The sequence below is a fragment of the Mytilus edulis genome, chromosome 8 (assembly GCF_963676685.1).
Source record: "Mytilus edulis chromosome 8, xbMytEdul2.2, whole genome shotgun sequence".
Lineage (NCBI taxonomy): Eukaryota > Metazoa > Mollusca > Bivalvia > Mytilida > Mytilidae > Mytilus > Mytilus edulis.
The window spans coordinates 15,773,124-15,787,425 of record NC_092351.1 but is presented as its reverse complement, the minus strand read 5'-3'; the positions used below and the strand labels follow the sequence as shown (position 1 = coordinate 15,787,425).

The following is a 14,302-nucleotide window of genomic DNA, read 5'->3' as shown; positions in this document are numbered from 1 at the left end:
ATTTAAAATCTAAATTTTAAATCAGTTATCCGTGGTGCTCATACCACTGTGTCCGTCTTTATACTACTTCGTCAGTTAATAGTATTTGGTTTTTAGTTGGATAATCGATCTTTGCAAGTAATTGATTTACCCATAATCCTCCTTTTCACGTCGATATTTTTGGAAAAGCAGGCGCTTTTTTAGCCATAGAGTTATCTTCATAAAAATCTACACCAATCTGAGTAAAGTTGATAAAAACCATATTTTTTTTAAAACTGTTTCAAAAAATATTTATCAAGGATTTATTTGTCGTTTATTTTGACTCGATGAAGGGTCATGGCGAAATTATGATGCTTAGCAGACGGCATGGTCAAGATTTGCCGTCGTTCCGAGAAAAATAGTTTATTCCTACATCGAATTATTTCTAAATTTTAATTCCGATATATGCAATTTTGACAATTTGAATTAATTTCAATTTCGAACAAACTTCTTGTTTATTATAATCTAAATTAAGCATTATTTTGGATGATTATCGAATCAAGTTAAATTGTTAAGATGGATGGATTATTGAATACAGAATAAAAAATATTGTTTGTTTTACGATAGATGGGCAAAATCTTAAATAAATTATTTCTCGTCCTTTGGGACACGATCGGCCACAGCAGAATCAGCAGATGTGTTGGGTTTTTTGTGTGTGTGTTTTTTTTTTTTTGTGTCTGTTTTGCATTGTTTTAAATCTTATATGTTTATATACATATTTACATAATTTATCACAGCTTATCTTTTTCAGTTTAAAATGATTAGGGTATCTGGTAGGAAGAGGGTGTCGCCTAAATGAAGAGGCGATAATGTGGCTACATCGACTAAGAGGACTTTGTTGCGTTCAATAATTGATGGAAATGTGGGTATCAACAGATCTGTAGATATAGAGGCTCCGGTAGCAACAACTTTACACAGTTCAGAGGTTATGTCTATGACTATGGATCGGTAATCACGACCGCTACTTCTTGTTCTACTGATACTCAATCAGGTAATTTTCCAGTTGTTCAAGTTGTTTAAACCCCATCTCCGTGTAGTAAGGCTAATGATGACTTGCAAAAAAGTTTTCGACAAAAAATTTTAAGAGAATAGGTTGACCTGGATTTACTATTAGTTCATTCACAGGCCTTTTCTGGGGAAAATCAGACAGTCATTATTTCACAGAAACTTTTGATACAACCCCCCCCCCCCCCCCACGGGTACTTTCTATATTTTGAGTGATACGAATGTGCTGCAAAAACAGGGTAGCTTTTTATGTCCTGTTTCGTTAGATCAGAGTCCCTTTTTCATGTCTTGCTGATTAGAACACGGGGTACTTTTTCATGCCCTGCTGTTTGAGAACAGGTTTATTCTTAACAATCGAATTAAAAACAAACAGTATGGATATTGAAGCAAGTATGTCTGTTGCTTACATTAATAAATTGATTGGTGACAGTCCATATATTTATGAACTAGTCTAGAACATAAAGGTCTCTGTCTAAAACAAGGTATACATTTTCTGAGCGTGTCAAGAATAGGGTAAACATTTTCGAATTCTGCGCATGTCTAGAACAGGGTATGTTTTTCAATGTTTTCTGGTTAGAACAGGGTATCATTTGGAAAGTGCTGTCGGCACAGCTGCACCCGAAAAGATCGGCTCAGTATACCCGAAAATATAGTCATTTACTCCCACCCCTCCAGGAATACAACCAAGACAGCAACAACAAAAAATTTTACACCATAGGTAACTGGACAGATGCGTTTTCAGTCTATATTAGTATATATTGAACTGCTCACTCGACTGTTTATCAAGATTTACTTGGCTAGGCACTAAGCGGTGCGCACTAGGGTGGAAGTCGCACATTTTGTACGATGAATAATTTTGTCTCAGAATGTCGCAAGATCCCGATGGTTTTGGGTCTGTTGTTGACCCTGACTTATGACTGCTCAATATGTTCCGTCTGATATTGGAGATGGCAATAAGCACGGGGCGCTTTGAATGTTACGCATTCAATTACCAAGGTTCATGCGTGAATCAATTATGTGCTTATACTCATTCTTGTTTAAGATGCTTTGATCATCACCCACTTATGATTCAGTCTCCCATTAGACAAGACTGTTTTCCTACTAATGCAGGCGAAAATGTAAGATTTAAGCAACCAAGGCCTCAGTTTAGACCGCGATTTCATACACATGTAAGCAACTCGTTGCAGTATCCCATCAAAACGAACTCGTAAGCTGGGCAATATATGAAGTGAATTTTTAGCAAAATGCAATAACAGTTGATTCTTAAGAGACATCAAGTTGAGACATTTTTGTTATATTTTTATTATGTTCAATTTTGTATAGAATTTAGATTTTACCGACTCGAGTCCAAACTGATGTACCATTAATGGGATAAAGGATGGACTCTATTAAACACAACTGAATTAAAAAATGAAAATTAAAAGAACGTATATACAAATAATGTAGATGCATAGCTCCGGCTTGAGGGGTCTACATTTGGCTTAAAGTTACAATATGAAGCTTAAGTTTTTTAAATTACCGCAAATAAATTTAACGTTTAAGCATGGAAACCCGTATTATCATGTAAAAATAAATTAATCAAGAGCTGAGTTCGGATGCTTAATCTGGTTAAATTTTTTGTTAAATGTTAATGTTATCCTCTCAATTTAGCAGCATTTTTTTATCAGGAATAGATTAAACCAAACACTAGATTTGATAATTAACAAGCGTATATAAAAATCGAAGTTAGTAAGGATGTTAATTCGTACTCTAGTATTGTTATTAATGAGTAAATATATTCATATACGAGCCTTGTATATTCCAGGCTCAAGTAATGCAAGTGAAGATTCTTTGTCTTGTTTGCGGGTGATCCGTTCCTGTATATTGGCCCCGGAAGCATATTATATCAGACATTCCTATGTACATTCACATGGTCATTTCCAAACTGGAATAGACTTTCAATTTAACAATTCAATAGCTACTAGTACAGCAAAGCTGAATACCAGGGCTTTAAATTTGTTAAACAGTTTCAGGAAAAAATTCGGTCTTGCAAAAATATGACTTACGTCCTTGCAGGACATTATGGCTTTTATTGCATATATGTATAAATTAGGATTTGCTCATTCAACAATTAATTCGTACACATCGATCAGCCTTAAACATCTACAATAAGCTGAATTATTATGAAGACAAACAGACAAATTATAGAACACCTTATAGTAAACTAATGACCAAGTAACACGAAACACATAAAAATGTGGGTGTTCTCAGGTGCTCCGGCATAATAAGCCGATCCTGTTTCAAATTGGGTACCCATAGTGTTGTTATAGTTAGTACAAACCCGGTAAATAGTCTACTTTGGCATAAAAAAGGGATTCTAGAAATTCATAGCGACATTTTATCAGAAATATCAGTGAAAGTTTTCATTTGTATTGTTTATTTATCAAACAATCCAAATTCACTGTGTTTAATGATTATAATAGGAACAAGGCTTTCTATGATGGCCATATGAAGGCACTCCACATTTGCTTGCTGTATAGAGTGTCCTAGCAAAATGACATCTCCATCTATTCGATTTTAACCAATTGGTAACTCTTCTATCACACTCGTCACCGCATGTTATCATTGCTGGGTGGTGACAACCACAACTACTTGTCGAGCCAGTACAATGTTGGATTGAGCGAAAATCGTGAAGTGTTCTATGTGTATCTGCATCAACAGCTTTACAATAACAGCTAAAATAACATCAATAAATGCAAACATTAACATAAATTTGTATTAAATTTCATACCGAGGAACATGGTTCAACTGGTGACATATTATTCTTGGATAAAACAACAAACAAAAATGAAGATAGGAAGAACATTTGAAATAAGTTTAACAGATAGTACCTGACGAATGCAGCAAATATCGTTAATTTGTTCTCATTAATTATGTTTATGAATATCCATAACATGTTAAATTGGGTTGGCGTATATGAGACAACATCAGTAAAAACACATACAGAAAATATGCTAAGTGTAAGAAACGTTACTGATACTGCAATCATCAAGATATATATTAGACCTTTGGTTTTCCCGTTTGAATGGTTTTACACTAGTAATGTTGGGGCTCTTTATAGCTTGTTTTTCGTGTGAGCCAAGGCTCCGTGTTGAAGGACGTACATCGACCCATAATAGTTTACTTTTTTACATTGTTATTTGAATGGAGAGATGTCTCATTTTGCATTTACACCACATCTTCCTATATCCGTTGTACTTTTTACTTTTTATAATAATTGCATTACATATAAGTTGACAGATTTGAAATCATTTAAACAATCTAGGTTTCTTTTGAATTTGATTTGTTCCTTAATGTGGATACGGTAGACTGAAAACATGAGCTTTTAGAACAAAATAAGCGTCTTTCAAATTTAATTTGTTCCTTAATTTGAATTCGGTAGACTGCATACATAGGCTTTTAAAAAAAATATTATAAGTTAGATTGCTTAAACTGTATGTATAATGTCTTTTCACTAACCAATTTTGAGTTTGGTGTTTATAGCAGTCATCTTGTTGTATTTAAAATTAAGGATATTAAAAATATAGTAAAGCTTGTTTTATTTCAAATACTATCATGATATAGGACACACTCATAAAATGAGAGCCAAACTTTGCGACAAAAAAAACAACGTTATTGCAATTTTCATTTTCAAACTTTATACTTAAATGGGGAGTATTACTCCAACATTCATGCATTTTTAGAGAGATTCCAAATTTCAAATCATAATTTATGCGAACCAGGTAGACTCTTTACAGGAAAGTTAACTTACCAATGATTTAAACGGTAAAATTGAATCATATATTCGATATTATTTATGGATGCAATCCACAAGCATAAGAATTGACCCAATGGTAATAAGCTTCATATAACTATATTCGTATGACGAACGATTATACTGAAATATGTATATATCAAATGTTCAGTTACTTACTGTTTAGTGTAGACTCGTGGGCATCTACATCTATATCTATGCCTTATTCCAAAACGAAGTCCGTCAACCTGGTAGGTAAATACAAGGAACATAAGGACGAACAATAATTTCTGCATATCTTCCTGGAAAAATACATATATGAATAAATATAAAGATAGCAATTACTTAAGGATGTATATATCGAAGCAATACTAGCTTCAATACAACTGCTAATTTGTTACATTGTGTATAAAAAATAACAAACCGTAACATTTGCATATGATTAAAAATTAAGAGTCTAAATTTCTTATTGGAATATAATTTTCGAAGTTTGTACATTGTAGTTTATTACATTGTGATGTTTCACAGTTACCAACCATCTGCCAGAACTCGGTAGTTTTTAAATTTTGACTGAACCACATTATGCATATCATGGTAATGTAGACCAATTTCAATATTTGTGTTGAGTGCATGTTTAGTATTTATCATCAAAACAGTTTAGAAATAAACATTTCAAACTCAGAGGAAAATTCAAAACGAAAAGAACCTAAATCACATGGCAAAATCAATCGCATAAACGTATTCTGATAGCATGCATTAAAAGTAGAATTCACAATGAAAGGCCACAAACGAAATTCAAAATGAACTTCCATACCCTAACTATACCATTTGTATTTGGTTGGATACACTCTTCTTTTTTTACAATTTTACAATATGATTTTGCATCAGCCAAAAATGTATAAATCAACAAGCTTATATATATATATATATATATATATCGAAGTTTTTAACAGTTTAAACCATATTACTGTTCATACAGCGTATTTCAAATATTTTATGTTTTGATCAATTCCATTATAACAATCATAACTTACCTGGTCTTCAAATTTTTCTCAGTAGATGAATCTGCTCCTGTTGTTTGGAACTTGTGATGGAATGCAGAGAAGAACAGTCTGTTTTATAGTCAGGAAAGCAGTTAATGTATTCAGATTGTGCAACATATTGCAAATACCACGTTAATAACTTAAATGCTTTGTATGCTGATTTACATAATGTGGGCGGTTAATTATATTCGGACATTTGTACTGACTTTCTTTTTAAGATGGCAGTGATAGATTGTATATGAATGTGAGTGTTTGGTCTCGGCCTCTTTGTTTGTGTTCAATATATTGTGGAGATATCACCCCTTCTGGTATTGACCAACCGTATAAGTTGGTTGATATGTCAAGGTTAAGGAGTTATTTTATCAAATTGTATCAACACTGGTTATGTATTGTGCATCCCATTTGATAAAAAAGGTCTACCTGACATGATACTCCTATATAGCATAGATATTTACTTGTAAATTTACTTTTAACCATGTAAAATCTGATCACAATTACGTTTGATGCCATTTTTGAAGACATTCTTTTTTACCTTTATATCTGTAATTTTGTATACCAAAGGTGTCTCTATGTATACATATTGTCCTTGCACATTGATGGTCAAATCACTTGGTAACCTATAAACTGTTCTTGCTGAGGTAGATATTGTTTTATAGCCATACCTGTTTCATGTGATACATACATTTTACAATAATATTGTGTGAAATTATTTGTCGTAATCGTTAACAGTTTTTTTTTTAGAATTTATAAATTTGATACATCATTGTGTTCATCAATTCACATCTTGTTCAGATTGACTCGCCACCACTTCAATTACTTACATTCTGAATTAGAAGTATTTTAAAAGTGTTCAGAAAGATTTAAAAGATCTGTAGACTGGGTTGGTTCTCACGATTACAATACATTTATTATTGGCATTGCACAAGTCATGTCTTCTCTGACTGTTCATGACGTTAAAATACTAAATCCCTGGGATGTGTTTTAGTTGATTTCAGTCTCTGATGCAATATTTTTTATTATTAATTGTTTTTGGCTTTTAAGTAGCTGTCAGTAACTGCGAGTACTCTCAAATCATATTCTTGTTAATTCGACCTTTTGATACTGTTTATAATGCTTTTTTGTTATTTTATATTATTATGGATCTTGTCTATATACCAGCTTTGATTATTTGGAATATCTTCTAATTTTCACTTCTTCTTACTACATTTGTATAAACTTCAATATTAACCTGTATTATTAAAACCGTTTTTTTTTTCAAAAGTGATTATTTTCGAAGGGTTAAATATTCCGCAGTGGTGTCTTGCCATGGCTTTGTTTGGACTTGTTTGTTTGCTTTATGGCCTTGAATGTTTGTCCCTAAAATTTTATAAAACTGTGCTTTTGCATTCAGATATCACAGATCAAATTTATTCGTTCATAGTGTATTAATTTACGTTTTTTGATTAAGTTAAGCCTGCCAATTGATATTTTATTGTGTGTTTTTCTGTGTTGTGATGTTATGCTATTGTTTCAGGAAAAAGGGAAAATGTTTGGTACCATTAAAACGTTTAATCCCACTGTAAATGTTTGCACCTGTCCTAAGTCAGGAATCTGATGTACAGTAGTTGTCGTTTGTTTATGTAATTTATACGTGTTTCTCGTTCCTAGTTTTTTTATATAGATTAGACCGTTGGTTTTTCCGTTTGAATGGTTTTACACTAGAAATTGTGGGGCCCTTTATTGCTCCGTGTTATAGGCCGTACATTGACCTATAATGATTTAATTTTTTCAAATTGTTATTTGGATGGAGAGTTGTCTTTTAAATACATCCTGCCACTACTAATACCATAAGAAAATAGAAATATATGATTTTATCGGAAAATAAACTCATCATAGATACCGGGATTAAAATTTTATATTAACGCCAGGCTCGCGTGTCGTCTAAAAAAGACTCATCAGTGATGCTCGAATCAACAAAATGTTTAAAAGGCCAAATAGAGTACGAAGTTGAAGAGCATTGAGGACAACAAAATAATCAACTGTCCGGGATTTCAATAATTCTCCAACACTTTACGAAATCTGCAGATACATACTCAATAGTACAGCTAGTACATTATAAAAGTACCTTCAAATGTCATTGAATTAATTTGAATTTTGTCAAGATCATAACATAATATGTACAACTGAGAATGATTTATTACATGTACACGGTAGATTTTTTGATGTAATGTAACATATTCGTGAATAATAATGCTGATTATTAATTTTCTTTGTCTGCAATTTTTGTTTTAAAAGTACAATGTCTCGTAAGTTATTTTGAAATATGTAAATGTTGTAGTTAAGAAATGAACATTTCACATTTATAACAATTGGTATTTGAATGTTTTCAATCCGTGTACTTGCGTTACTTATTAACGCTGTCAAGCATCCTTGTTTATGCTGACTTCCGCTTTAATGTAGCCAACACTGGCGCCTAAATCGTGCCTGTGTCTTGTGTCTTTTCCTTACACGAGTAGAACAATATCATTAATTCCACATGCATATGCCCAACACGATATGGCATGCATTTCAGTTTTTCTTTGATTTATATCATCTGTTGATATATTAATAAATGACCATCTTTTACCAAAAATATCTAAAATTCAAACTTGCTTAACACACGATTCCAGTCATCTTCACAACGTAGTCTGTGTAGATTGAATTGATGTGTATGATTCTGCCTGGGTTCTAGAACAGGATTGTTTTATATAAAGGAAGAAGTTTCTTTTTGTTTTAAACTCCACAAGTATCCTCGATGCTATTTTAATGATACATAATGCATTTTAATTCCGAAAGAACTTCACAAAAATAATATTTATTGTATTTTTCCAAGATATCCCGAATAATGGCCACACCAGCAATTGAGTTTTACCGATGATATTATTGATTTTTGTTAATTGTTTAACACATGAAATAGTTTATCTACTTCAAATGTTATAAATGCATACACGAAAAAAGTATCCAGGTATTATATCCGATTTCATTGCGTACTACGAGGAGGATTTATTTATAGCAGCAAAAAAAGGCAAGTTTTATAATAAATCTTAACATATAGCCATCTATTGTTGACCTATTCCTTCTATGAATATATTCCAATCGCTTAGGCGATGAGGAACAAAATAATAATTTAAAAAAAGCATGAGGCAAACCGACTATGCATGAAAAAGGTTCAACCATACCGAGTGCAGCATTGTCAAATCTATTTTAAATACAACAATACAACAATATGTTGAATATGTTGAATGAACACAAATGAAGAGTAAACAAGTGTGTAAGCAATTATAAATATTTCGCTGTCATCGGAATGTCCCCTCGTTTTGTCATTGATTTCTAAGAGAATTATGATTCAAAGTTAAAACTTTTATTAGTAAAAATGCATTTATATTGTTATATAATATAACTATATAATATTATATAACTATAACAAATTCCCAACACAGGGTGAGATTTAATGTTGTGTTTACAATTATTTATTTGCAATTTTGTCGCAGGACCAGTATGTGGTTTGTATATAAACACTTAGTAAATTATCTTTTTCGGATACACGATTCCTCCTTACTATGACTATAAACTGATTTTACTTCTGATCCTCGTATTACAGCAGGTCTATCAAACGTTTAATTTTAGTGTAGCTGAAATGGTTGGTAGGAAGTATGCGAGTAACACAGAGGTCGATGAGGATATCAAATAATTAGGCGGAAAAGTATCTCGAAGCATCAAAAACAAAAGTTTCAACGTACATTGTCTATTAAATTGGTGATACAGAGAAAAACCAACATGAAAATTGTTACGAAATGAGAATGGAAGCTGTCAGTAAAAAATCAATTTGAAAGTTGTTTTAAGATATTGAATTGATGGGTGACTAATATTGTATTAGAATGTGACCTTAAAAAATATAATGGTGTTTGTGTAATTGTCATTTTTGTTTTGAAATAGTTTGTGAAATGAAGAAACAAAGTGTGAATTAATGATTTCTTTTAGTCTTTGAATTATTCATTACTAGTATATCCAATATTTTTAGAAGTTTTCATTCTATAAAATAGTGGACGGTTAACTGTAACATAATGGTATCTTACAGGTGAATGATGTCGCTTAAAGAAAAACAACATTACCAATATCTGCTATACAACTATGACCGAGATATCACAAAATACATGGAGCTTCAGAAAGGCTAACTCATGTTAAATGTATAAAATAATATATTGTTAACCACTTGTCAGTAATGATATAAGGAAGGACACAGAGTAAAAGTAACTGGACGATACATCTTTGTACTGCAGTACTCGTCGTATTTTTTTTAATTTCAAAATGGATATACTAAATTAAACGAAAGTGTTATGGATATTAAAATATTGTTTTTGGAAAACAGTTTAGAGATAAAAAAAAATAAGATGGCATAATTCACCTTTTCTACATTCAGAAACACACTTTAGGTTCTTGCAAAATGATTTCTGTTTCTACCGGCTGACAAAGCAGCCAACAATCTGGTAGTTTTATGCCGTATGTGCGCCTATCAGAGGGCCATCTAGTAAACAATCATATCATACATACACAACACAGCTCCAGCTTCTTCTGAACTTTTGAATGTTACTATGATGTATTGGTTACCTACTCTTCACCAACACCTAGTAAATCATTGTTTCATAATTGTTTTCTCGTTTTTCGTTCTTGATTTCAATGATCAAGAACGAAAATCGACATTTGAATTATATGTTTGTACTTTGTTCTAATTGTTTCTCGTTTTATATTGAGATATAAGTATTCCTGTGCTCGTTTACAACTTGATAGTCCTACATATTGTATATCCGATTTTGGCTTTTTACAATTTACAATAAACGAGGCTTTGGGTTGTCATGAAATGATACAGGATAAGGAAAACGAATAAGACCGTCCGTTCAGTGTTGTCATAACAACATTATTACAAGATAATCTAATTAGATATAGGAAGATGTGGTGTGAGTGTCAATGCATGTAAGTCGTTGTCTGTCATTTTACGGGAATATTTGTGGGTATCCACGTGTATTTGTGTTTAATAATTTGACCGAATAAGCCAAATTTAAAACAATTGTAAAAAGTGCTAAATCAAGAAAAAGACTTTGACTGACCGCTGTAGAATATACATTTAAAAGGCTCAAAGGGGTAGTGTATTTATTTCCTTTTCGTTTCGGAAACTCATGGTTTATTAACAGTAATGAGAAAATGAAATGATACTGAAAGTCATTCAATAAGGGCGAAATATACCAGAAGAACATTCAAACTCATAGTTTGCAATAAACTGACAACGCTATGTCTAGAAAAGTAAATGACTAACAAACAAATAAATGCACATACGACACAATACAGAAAACTATAGAAAAAGCAACACAAACCCTTCCAAATACCAAGGGTGATATCAGGTGCTCTGGGAGGGTATGAACATATAATTAGAAACATTATAAACATGAGTAATACAATTATAGGAAAATAAAATTGAGAATGGAACTGGGGAATGTGTCGAAGAGACAACCACCCGACCATATAACAGACAACAGTAGAAGGCCACCACCAGGTCTTCAATGCAGCGAATAATTCCCGCAGCCAAAGGCGTCCTTCAGCTGGCCCCTAAACTAATACATCTACTAGTTCAGTGATAATGAACGCCATACTAAACTCCAAATTGTACACAAGAAACTAAAATTAAAAATAATACAAGACTAAGGCTAGAGTCTCCTGACTAAGGACAGGGGCAAAATTGCGGCGGGGATAAACATGTGTATGAGATATCAATCCTCCCCCTATACCTCTAGCCAATGTAGAAAAGTAAACGCATAATAATAGGCACATTAAAATTCAGTTCAAGAGAAGTCCGAGTCTGATTCAGAAGATGTAACCAAAGAAAATAAACAAAATGACAATAATTCATAAATAACAACAGACTACTAGCAGTTATCTGACATGCCAGCTCCAGACTTCGACTAAACTGAATAAAAGATAATGTCTTCACCATATGAATATCAGGCACAATCCTTCCCGTTAATGGTTTAGTATAATACCATCATACCATATATGAGAAGAACATAACTCGTGTCATGCCAACAACTGGTTTTTAAATAAATGTGTTTAGTTCCGATCCAAAGACCCTATAAGTGAATAAATTTTAACGCCAAAATATGCAAGGTTGACAAGGAAACGTCACCATCAAAAATAGATAATTAAGGTTCATCATAACAAATGGACAAATATGGCCGTATACATATTTTTACCTCGAAAACTACTCTGTGTACAGACTTACCTGTGCTGTTTGGAAAGTTTTAATGCCTAGCATCCACTAGATATATAAAAGTTAAATGCATTTTGTGTTAAAGAAAGAAAAATCTTTTGTGGTTTTTGCTGGGCATTGTTTTTCCTTTCTACAGAAGGTGTAAAAATAAACAAAAAACCTGAATTACTTTGATACTGTCCATTCACTGACTCAGATAAACTCTTCAACTCACCTGTAGTTGTGAAAATGCCTCTTGTCCATGTCAACTAAGGACAGTCAAAACAATACAAACCGGTGTTTTACCTGAGGGAGCATCTCATAGTTGTACCACAACTTAGTTAATTTTCAGACCTTTTGCATGAAGGAAAAAAAATGCCCATCAAAATCCAAAAAAGATTTTATCTTTCTGAAACACAAAATGTATTTAACTTTAATTTGTCTAGTGGATGCCAGGCATTAAAACTTTTCAAACTTCACAGGTAAGTCTGTACATTAGAGTAATTTTGGGCATGTACATACAGCCATATTTGTCCGTTTGTTATGATGAACCTTAACAATAGGAAATGAAAAAATTCATCTCTTTTATCATATATTTTAGTATTTAAAAGCTTTCCATTAATGATATACAAGATCGAGGAAAATGCAGTGGTCATTGTTAGTATTAGCTTTGTTTAAAGTAAGTTCAACAGGATACATTGCTTTAGTATACATACTGAAGTCGTCATTATTGAGAGCCAAAATATCAATTAAATATCTAAAAGTATTTATAAATTTGTGTATCGGATGTTGTTTCGATGGGTTTTTTGTTGATACACAAAATGTCCGCAAGAATTGGTGCACAGTTAGTCCCCATTGAATTCCGATAACCTGACGATATACGGAATTTCCAAAGCGAAAAAAAATGTTGTCTAGTAAGTATTCAAGGGCAGATATAGTATCAAAGGATGTCCAATTGACATAGTTTTTTTGTTTATTGCTACTAAAAATGACCTAAAAGAGTTTGAACACGTTCTGACTTTGTAATGCCCATTTAATTAGGTGTGTGAATTTTTTCTTAATGAGAATGCGAATGTAAGACAATATGGTATATAGGGTAGAAAAATTGGAACAGATTTGAAATCATCTATATATGCATGCCATTTATCAAGTACTTCCAACGAGTTCTTGACACTCCAAAAGTAATCAATTCCACTATTTTCTAAGGCCTTATATGAACAATTTATTATCAAGTTTTTGATTGTACCAAGTGTACTGGTAAGAAGAATAAACAATTTAGTGGTGAAACAATGACTTGAAGATGAATTTAATCTATATTTTAAGGTTTTTCTGTGTAGTTTTGGAAGCCAATACATAATTGGGATTTTCATTGTATTTGGTTCTGCTTGTAAAGAAGTAGCTGAAAGTTTATGTTTGTTACAGATGTCGTTTTCTGAAAATGGAGTCAGTTGAAAAGTTGGTGAATTGGTGATTTCTTTTTTCAGAATCTCAATGTAAAATTTATGTCAAACAATCATAATATTATTAACAACTTTATCCAAAAAAAAAACAAAAAAAAAATTCCTTGGCTAGTTTTTTTAGTTTATGTGTGATACGAGAGATAGGTTAATTGTTAAGTGTAAATTTTTTTTTTAAATGTTGAATACGTAAATGTTCATTACTGAATTGAAAAAAGAGTCCAAAGACTTTTTGTCCGCTTTTTCCACGTTTTATCCATTTCAAACAGTAAGTACGGAGTGAGTCGTGGATGATATTACGACACTCATTCCACTTAATAATTGACGGGGGACGATATTTAGGTCCTTTACTGAGGAATGATTTTAACTCTCGGTCTGAACATCTTTACACAATTGGCTATTATAATTAAACACAAATTTCCGGGTAGATTTCTTGTAAATCTAACAGATGAGAGGGAGCTCAGTATTATCAAAATATCCAGGAATTTGTTCTTTAACAGAATGGTCGTTAAAAATACCGGCAATATTTACAAAATCAAAACCTTTATTGACATACTTTATTTTAATCAAATGTTTTTATGATCTTCAGGGCGATCAATTTTTTGAAACAGTTTGGAATAACAATATGCCATTATAGTTTGAACGATTTCATACTTAGGACTGCTATATGAAATTGTGTTGCAATTCACTAAAATTTTATGTTGCTAATTAACCGGTAATGAACAGAGCTTTGTTAACCGAAAATGTCTTC

The 14,302-nt window shown here is 32.2% G+C and overlaps 1 long non-coding RNA gene across 1 annotated transcript; it reads right to left on the bottom strand.

Moving 5' to 3' along the window:
* Positions 1-3,380: 3,380 nt before the first annotated feature.
* On the bottom strand, positions 3,381-5,941 carry LOC139484926 (uncharacterized). The gene is made up of 3 exons (XR_011655196.1): positions 5,830-5,941; positions 4,976-5,097; positions 3,381-3,737 (listed from the first exon to the last, which is right to left on the bottom strand). It is a non-coding gene; the product is annotated as an uncharacterized lncRNA (long non-coding RNA).
* Positions 5,942-14,302: the final 8,361 nt, after the last annotated feature.